Raw genomic sequence first — 9,099 nt, forward strand, 5'->3', positions numbered from 1 at the left:
ACTTTTACGCTTGGGACTACAGGATGGCACCCGAGAGATCCTTTGTACTGAATATTTAGTTTGGGACTACGGATTGGTATTCCAGGAGTTTCCCCTGCATAGTTATGATTTGGACTACGGGATGATATCCCAGAAGAACCTCTGCACTTTTACGTTTGGGACTACGGGACGATATCCTGGGAGATCCCCTGTTGTTATCTCTATGTACTGAGTTACATTCTTTTTGTGATTTTGCTCTCTATTAACTGTTAGTGCCTTAATTATACTGTTACATTTCCTACTTTTACCTTGTTTTATGTATATAACCTGTAGGGCCCTGACCTTGCTCGTCACTTTTCGACTGAGGTTAGGCTTGGCACTTACTGGGTACCGCTGTGGTGTACTCATGCCCTTTCTTTCACATGTTTTTCGTGTACAGATCCAGGTTCTTCGGATCAGCCATACTATCAGTAAGGCGAGGCGATTCTCAAAGACTTTGAGGTATATCTGCCGCGTCCGCAGACCGAGGAGTCCCTCTCTATTCTCTCTTTTAGCTATAGGCCTTCTATAATTACTTTGTTTAGACTTCCGGAGTTAGACATTATGTATTTCCTCTAGTTTGTGATTCATGAGATTCCAGTTTTAGGGAGTGTTAATGTTGATCGAGAGTGTTGTTATTGTATATGCCGAGTGGAATCTTAAACTTTCTATTATATTACCCGTAAATTGCTAGTTTCATATCTTTGTTGCCTTTTTCCACAAAGTGTTAGGCTTACCTAGTCGTAGAGACTAGGTGCCATCACGACATGTTCACAGAGGGAGAACTTGGGTCGTGATAAGAACAATGTTTAAACTATTTCTACTACTGGGCAGCAATTCTGTGCTAATTTTGTCAACCAAGAAGGTTGATCGAACTTGGTTGTTTATATATGTCTGCTTGTTTATGTCAAAATTGCTTTTCATTCCACAAAAAATACATCATTCATTTTGTCATTATCATTGTACATAGGATTATGAAGACACTGATTAGTGCTAACTAGACTAAGAAGAAAATTATAATTATTAGTGCTAATACAACAACTAAAGTTACAATGATCTTCACCATCTTCCTACGTTGTAGTCGATCTTTCTCTCTCTAATTCTTGATAACAATCCTAAAATAACTTGTTTATAGTGATCTGGAAGAGGCGGATCAAATCACCTAAATATATTACAAGAATTGGTTCGACCATAGTTTGAGCACCCATAAAACCTTCTTCCTGGATTTGTTGGCTTCCAAATGATACAAATATGAGCTTCAACTCCACAATGACAAAATACAGGACTTTGATTCTTTTTCACAGTCAGGAAAAAGAAAAAAAATAAATAAAGCTTCAGATTTTAAGAAATATGAAGGAATGAAGCTTCAAATGTTATACAATAGAGGGATAATGTGTTTTACATTGAAGGAATAAGAACTCACTTAAATAGGCCCCATTTTTTACCGTTGGGCATTAGGAAGGGGGCTCTCACGCTCCTAAACGCTGTGAGACTCACGTAACCGGCTGACAAGGACCAACTGAAACCACATGGGATGGGTCAACGGTCAAATATGTTTATTAGTTATGGGTTTCACGAGTTTGAGTGTTTAATGGGAAAGTCCAAAATTTGCGTATCGACTTTCAAAAGCCCTATAAGTTTAAGTGGTCTGGAAGCCATTACGCCTAAATTATTTAATTACGTATTTTAGAACCTATGTGTATTTAACCTTTTACTGCTTTTAAATATGGCGTTTATGGATTTATCTTGAAAAATGGATCACATGTGTGTAAATCCATTTTATTTGGAGCGCTAAAATTATATTACGCGTACGTGTACACAAAATTTTTGTTATGTTTCGTAATTTTTTTATTTTTTATTTTTTTGATTTGTTGTTATTGTTGTTGTCTTTCACATTTTAACCTTTCCATTTATTTTTGTATTTACGATGTTGATACTATTTTTCTGGTTTCTGTTATGGTTATGGATCTATTGTCTCTGAGCCGAGGGTCTCCCGAAAATAGCCTATCTATCCCTTCGAAGTAGGGGTAAGGTCTACGTACATTCTACCCTCCCCAAGACCCCAATAGTGGGATTCTACTGGGTGGTTGTTGTTGTTGTACGTATACACAGTTAATCATACTTTATTAATTATTAAGATTGTTTGGCCAAAGTCGCGTGAACGCTTACTTTGATTTATTTGTGGAGATCTTAATTATGTCACGCAAACGTATATATAGTCACGATGATATATTAGATGCGCACCTAAAAGCATTTCTACAAATATTCAAAAATTAATTTGTTCAGCTTCCTAGGCAGTGCGAGATTGAGTGTCCATGAATTGACCATCATAATTCAGTGTTGGATTGTAGCTTAAGGTCGCATCAGCTTCATTTTAAATAATTCAAATGAATCTACTCTTTTTGTTGATTGGTATTTATATTAATCTATAGATGAAAATGACAGAAGCTATACACTATGACTTTGATGAGTTAATTCACATATAAGGGGGGTACAAGCGGGCTCTTGGATGAGAAAAGACCAAATGTCCCAACTCTTTGAAAGAGGCCAACGTTACAGGTTGCTGGGATTGAACCCAAATTTGAGCCTTAGTCAAACAAAAGAAAGGTTGCCTAACAAAGGAAAGGCTGCCATGCTCAAGAAAGTTGAGCCTGACACGATTGGAATTGGGCGTCCCAACTGAAAACATTTACTACTACAAATCTTAAAACATAAATAGGAATTTTACTTTGAATGAAATACAACAAATTACTTTAAAGAAAGATCAGCTATGCCCGTAACAAATCACAACAGACTAAAGTACTTCAAACGAGTTTAAACACCAGCTCCAATTGAATTACTTATACAATATCATCCCTAAATTAACATTTACATCTCTACTGTTAATAAACTACTAATAATGAAGCTACTTCGTGCAAGAGGGACTTTAACATGCTAAACTCATGATAAACTGCTATATAACAACATTCCATAATCTATATTTTTTTAACGTTAACTATCAGTCTACTAAATCTGTATAACAACATTCAATGATAATGAACTGAATTATTACAACTCTATATCAAGAACCATACTAAACTAAAATTCAATAATTACAATAGATGACCACTTTTAATTGACAAAACTTTAAAATCAAGCCAAGCACTGGTCATATTTCCAAGCTCATCTCCAACACTTCCGACATCTTACTTCTTAGGCCACAAATCTAATAGGAAACCTTCAGAACATCACATGTATGAAATTCACCAACAACAAACCAAATCTCAGCAGTCATAAATCAAAATATAGAACTGATAATTATTTTATTACTTAGGTTACCAGCATGTATGAAGATTTATCAAACCATTTTTCTTCAATCTAAGCTCAAATTTGCAGTCAAACATAGAGGAACATCCACCGTACACATCAACTAACAAACAACATAGATTGTATAACAATAAAACATCCTAATATCAATTACATGGTTTGAAGTTAGAACATGTACCTTGAAATGCAGTTAGGGAACTTAGAATGGCCAAATAAAGGCTAAAATGAAAGAGAGAAGTTCAACGAGACTTAAGAATCAGCAATGAGTAGACAGAAATCAGCAGTAAGTCCCAGAATGAACTTCAACTTTTAGCTCAAAATTAACTTGAGAAGATAAAAACTTCTTCGATCTATGTATATCTAAAATTGCAGAAATTCTGGGTGTGTTTTTCCTTCTAAGAATCCAGGAATTAGTGGATTTTTCTTGAAAAAAGAGTGCAAGGATTAGGATGTATTCACTTGTGTGAGAATGTGAGGAAGAATGTCTTTTATAGAATATAAGAGTGTACATCATATAGAGATGAGGGGAAGGGGAGGGAATCTTCTGTCAGCTTCCTAAAAATCAAGGAAATAACATTTTTTGCAACTGAAATGGACAGCTGTCCAATTCCAGAAATTCCTTCATATTTTTCTAACCCCTTAACTTCTCAAATTGACGCTTTTAACCCAAATTTAAACCAACATTCTCATTCTACTGTATTTTGATCCCTTACCTCTATTATAGAACTTTCTAGCTGTTAAAAGAAAAAGATTCTGCTCAATTCTAATTCCCAAATACCCCCTTAAACTTTGATTAATAACAAATGAACCCTAGCAAGGATCATACGGATCAGAACAAAAGCAAAAGTGCAAAAAGTTAACAAATAACTTGTTTTAATATCTAATTAACTCAAAATTGATTAAACTAACAACTTATACCATTAAACTAATTAATATGTAATTGAACTATTAAATAGGCATACAAAACACATACTAATTCTAATTGACTTGATTATTTAAATATTAGAATCTATTGTAAAAACTAATGCAAAGCAAGTTAAACACCCAATTCTTAAACATAAATAAGAAGAAAGAATAAGAACTCGGATCAAAATAAAAGAAGTAGAGGGAGATGAATATAAAGAAACAAACTGAAACTAAAGGGAAACAATAAGGAGAGTTATACATGCCGAATTGGAAAAAGAAACGGGTCGACCAACAAAACTCGAACGGATTCTGGTGGCTTTGAAATGAACCAAAACCAACATTAATCAATTGTTCTTGGTAAGAACAATTGACCAATGTAAGTTTTAGGTCAAAACATGTGAATTTGTCAAAGAAATCAGAAAAGGAAAAATTTGGGTTTCTAGGGTTTCTGAGGTTTGAAATTTAGGGAGTTTTAGTAGGATTAGGTAAAGAGGCTAGGTGTTTGGTAAGAGGAGAAAGTGGGGATTGTAGGGTGAAATTTTGGGATTATTTGGAGTTGTGCCTCCGTTGTGGGCGATTTCCGCCGGCGGCCAATGGCGGAAGCTCAGAGAGAGGAGATGGGGTGAGTTTTGGGAGAAGTCTCTAGGGTTAGGGGAGGGGTTGGTCCGACATCTTTAAGGGGAGGGGAGTTAAGTTCCCAACCATTGGATCATAATTGATCCAAAGGGTGAGATTTAAAGCTTCAGAAACGGGGCCGTTTGGTTTAAGTGGGTGAGTCGGACCGGGTATAGGGTTTGGGTTGGAGCGGATTAGGACGACTTTTGGCCATTGAGAGTTTTTTGGCCCAGCTTAAAATAAGACCAAATATTTCTTTTATTCCTTTTCTTTGTTCTTTTTTTCCTTTTATTTACTTAAAATCCTAATCAAATTAATTAAGCACCTAAATTAATTCCTAAATCAAATCTAACTTGAAATTAAACCTAATTACCTATTATATCATTTAAACACTTAATTAATTTAAAACTAATGAAAGAAAATTACTAATTTAAAACTAAAAGCTAAAAATATAAAAATAATCTTTTTTTAAAATAATGCAATTAATAATTAACTTAAATCATAAAAATGCAAATAAAAACCAAAAATGCTATGCACAATGTTTTTGACATTTTTTAGTATTTTCCACGATTTTGAAATATTAAATATGAACAAAAAGCAACTAAATGCAAATAATGAACAATAAATTCCTAAAAATTTTATGAAAATTTAAAATAATTAGAAAAAATATGTTCTTGTGGATTTTGTAGGAGTATTTTACGTCGGGCAAAAATTACGTACTCATAGCTACCCCTCTTTGCAGGGAAACACGAGAAGTTTTCGGGCAAAGATAAAGTGAGCAATTACGAGCAATTTTTGCCCGTTTGGATACTCCATGGGAAGCGTTTTGAAAAAGTTTGACCGAATCTTGCTTCGGATGTTGCCTACATATCCTTGACTATAAAGGAATTAGGTCAGTATAGTTCTGGAAACTTTGGCAATTAGGACTACCGAGAAATTGTGATTTCACTGCTGATGCTGCTGTTATTGCTTGTTGAACTCTTTATTTCCCCAAAATCAAGACGAAAAGAAACTAAACAAGCCTATCCTCCATGAGTTACAAGATTCCTATCTATAAGTCTTGTAATACCCCGTACATTTAAACTAGGTGTGGATATGTTAAATGAGTATTAATTTAATATTTTAAACATATGAAGTCTTATGAGATGAGTATGGGTGAAAATAGTTGTTTTAGAATTAAGATGGAGAGTGAGGTGCATAAGATTCGACAAAATCGACTAAGTTTACAAAAGATTTGTCTTTCAGCAGAATTTAGTAAAATTGTATAAAGAATTTGGAAAACCTCAAAACATGAAAGTTGTAGGCCATTGAAATATATTTTCAACGACATATTGTGGAGGCCAAACGGATCTCTGTGCAAAACGTTATGTGCATTTTATAGAATAGCACGCCCAGTGCGCGGCGGCGCACTTGTGGCAGTGTTACTACCATTTTGAGCGGTCAGGTGCGTGGTCAGGCCTTCAGGTGCACGGGGGCGCACTTGGCAGGTCATTTTAAAGCCCTACTTTGTCCCCACACCCCCAAAACATAAAAACTTGCTCTAGAAAGGGGAGCTCTCAAAAACCTAACTCCTTAAGGGTCCCTCCACCATCCAAGGTAAGTCTTAATGGTGATTCTAAGTTAATTTCAATTTCCCAACATCTTATTAACATGGGTAAACCCTCCATATCATTAGATATTCGATTGGGACATCATTGTTGAGAGAAGAAATCCTAGAACTCGAATTCAAGGGGATTGAACTTCAAAAAGGTAATGTCTTCACCCTCTAATTGGTTCTAGCATTAGATTAAGGACTATAGAATCTAGTTCATGATATATGAGTTGATGGGTTTGATAGAAAAGCATGAACGGTTATAGTTTTGGGTTGTTGATTGTTGATTATTGGTTAAGAGTGTTGTTTACCTTATGGGTGATAAAGAACGAGGTTGATCACAACCATTTGAGACTTTAGAATTTATTTAGGAGCAGGATAATGGATTATTCGATGTAGAGACACCATTAATAAGGACTTTGAAGCTTTATGCCACCAAGTATTTGAGAAAATACCTAAGTGACCAAAATATGAGTATTATTGCAAATATGGAATCCCTTTGACTTGTATTGATGTTGATTAAAGTTGAAAGGGTTGGCGAATATTGTATTACGCTCAAGTGTAGGAAGTTACGGTATGTGAGGCTAACTCTCTATGTTTGGGAATGTAAATGATTCACCCTACACTATGTTTCAATTACGACGTTACTAATTGCCTCGGAAATATAGTTAAGCCTAGTTCCTTGAATAGTTGCTGAACTTCTATTCTCTATCTTCATAATTCGTTCATGACATTCATTCTGAACGTTGTAAGCTCAATGCATAATCAATATAGACTTATGTTTAATTCCCATGAGTCTCAGCCTAGATTACTAGCATGTCATAAATAGTTGAAGCATAAGTTTTCATAATCAGTTCATGAATACATGTCTCAGTCAAGCTCTATTCAGCATTCAAGTATCATGTAACTCAGTATGGTTTAGTATTCAACATCATGTATTTCAGTATGATTCTATGTTCCTGAATGTTGAACACATGTATTTGGGCCTGAGGCCATAGTTTATATGCTTTATGCATACTTGGTCTTGAGGCCGTAGTTTATGCTTTATACATGTTTGGGCCTGAGGCCGTAGTTTATGCTTTATGCATTTTTGGGCCTGAGGCCGTAGTTATGTATACGTATACTTGGGCCTGAGGCTGTAGCTTGTGCACATATATATTGGGCCCGAGACTGTAACTTATTCAGATAAACAGGTTTTTCATCATTCAGAAGAGGAAGTATCCATATCCTTACTTCCTTTGTTTAGTTCAATTATTAGTTATCATTTCAGTTATCTGTTATCATTTCAGTTACTAGTTATTAGTTCAGTTATCAATTATCAGTTATCATTTCAGTTTCAGTTTCAATAGTTATCATTTCAATTATCAATTATAAATTCTCAGTTATCAGCTTAGTTTCAGTTTCAGCATTTATAATTCTTTCTTTCAGTTGCTTTACATACCAGTGCAATTCAAATATACTAACGTCCCTTTTTCCCAGGGCTTGCATCTCACGATGCAGGTAATTATTTATAGGTTGATGATTCAAAGTGCTAGGATTCTCGTACCAGCTATTTGGTGATCCCTAGTTCTTTTAGGGCATTATCATTACCTTACAGTCTTCAGTATTTTCAAACAGTTAGTGTTTTCAGTACTTCATTAGAGCCTTTATAGACTAGAGTAACAGTTAGACAGAGTCTCAGACTTTTCATGTTAAGTTATGTTGGCTACAAATATGTTACAGAATTGTATTAATATTTCTGCACTTTGATTTATATCATCCCAACTTTCAGTATATCAGCATGTGTTAGTTTATCTTCCACATCCAGTATATTATGATATCACATGTTGATTCAGACAGCTAGTTGGTCTGCTCGGTCACATATAGTCAGGTATCAAGTGTCGTGTTATGTCTAGGCCCAGGTTCAGGGCGTGGCAAAGCTTGGTATCAGAGCCTAGGTTTAAGAGTCTTAGGGAGGCTATGAAGCCGTGTCCAGTGGAGTTTCCTTTATATGTGTGTGCCGGCCACTCATATAAATGGTTAACTACCAAGACATCCAGGATTGTCTCGTCTCTTTCAACTCTAGATCTTGCCATGAAACTTAGAGTAATAAACCTTTTCTTCCTATCGAATTCCAAACATATTGGATGCCTAAGCGACGCGCTGGAGAAACCTAAGGTCCTAGAGAGGATAATTGTCCATTGGGTATAATTATGGAGTACAAGTTGGTAAATATGAGACTTGAGAGGATGTTAAAAGGGGGATGCGATGGATAGTAGTACAGATTAGAGCATAACCTTATCAGAAAGTACAAAAGCAGCTATCATATCTTATGGTTATTAGTTTACCTCAGTTACCAATTATACAGTCTTTTAGTTAACAAGTTTATGGTTATTCAATACGCTAGTATTCAGTTATATGGTTACCAAATATCCAATTTTCAGTGCATCAAAATTTCTGGTGACTTATGAGTATATAGTGATGCATATGGGTTCTCAAAGAAAATGTAAGTAATAGTGATTATATAAAAACCTTCACATATTTTAGGTCTGGATTAAGACCAAGACTCACCGAATGGTGCAGGAAGTGATTTATCAGATGAGGATATACTTTGAAGGATAAGTTTGTGCATGGTAGTGTATTTGTATGTGTTTTACCTTTTAGAACAACTTTATTTAATTCTT

At 35.1% G+C, this 9,099-nt stretch overlaps 1 long non-coding RNA gene across 1 annotated transcript; it reads right to left on the reverse strand.

Annotated features, from left to right (window-relative positions):
• Nucleotides 1–2,818: 2,818 nt before the first annotated feature.
• On the reverse strand, nucleotides 2,819–3,864 carry LOC107819094 (uncharacterized). Its single transcript, XR_001655619.2, has 2 exons — nucleotides 3,503–3,864; nucleotides 2,819–3,235 (listed from the first exon to the last, which is right to left on the reverse strand). It is a non-coding gene; the product is annotated as an uncharacterized LOC107819094 (long non-coding RNA).
• Nucleotides 3,865–9,099: the final 5,235 nt, after the last annotated feature.

The sequence above is a fragment of the Nicotiana tabacum genome, chromosome 3, assembly GCF_000715075.1.
Source record: "Nicotiana tabacum cultivar K326 chromosome 3, ASM71507v2, whole genome shotgun sequence".
In the NCBI taxonomy this organism is placed as follows: Eukaryota; Viridiplantae; Streptophyta; class Magnoliopsida; order Solanales; family Solanaceae; genus Nicotiana; species Nicotiana tabacum.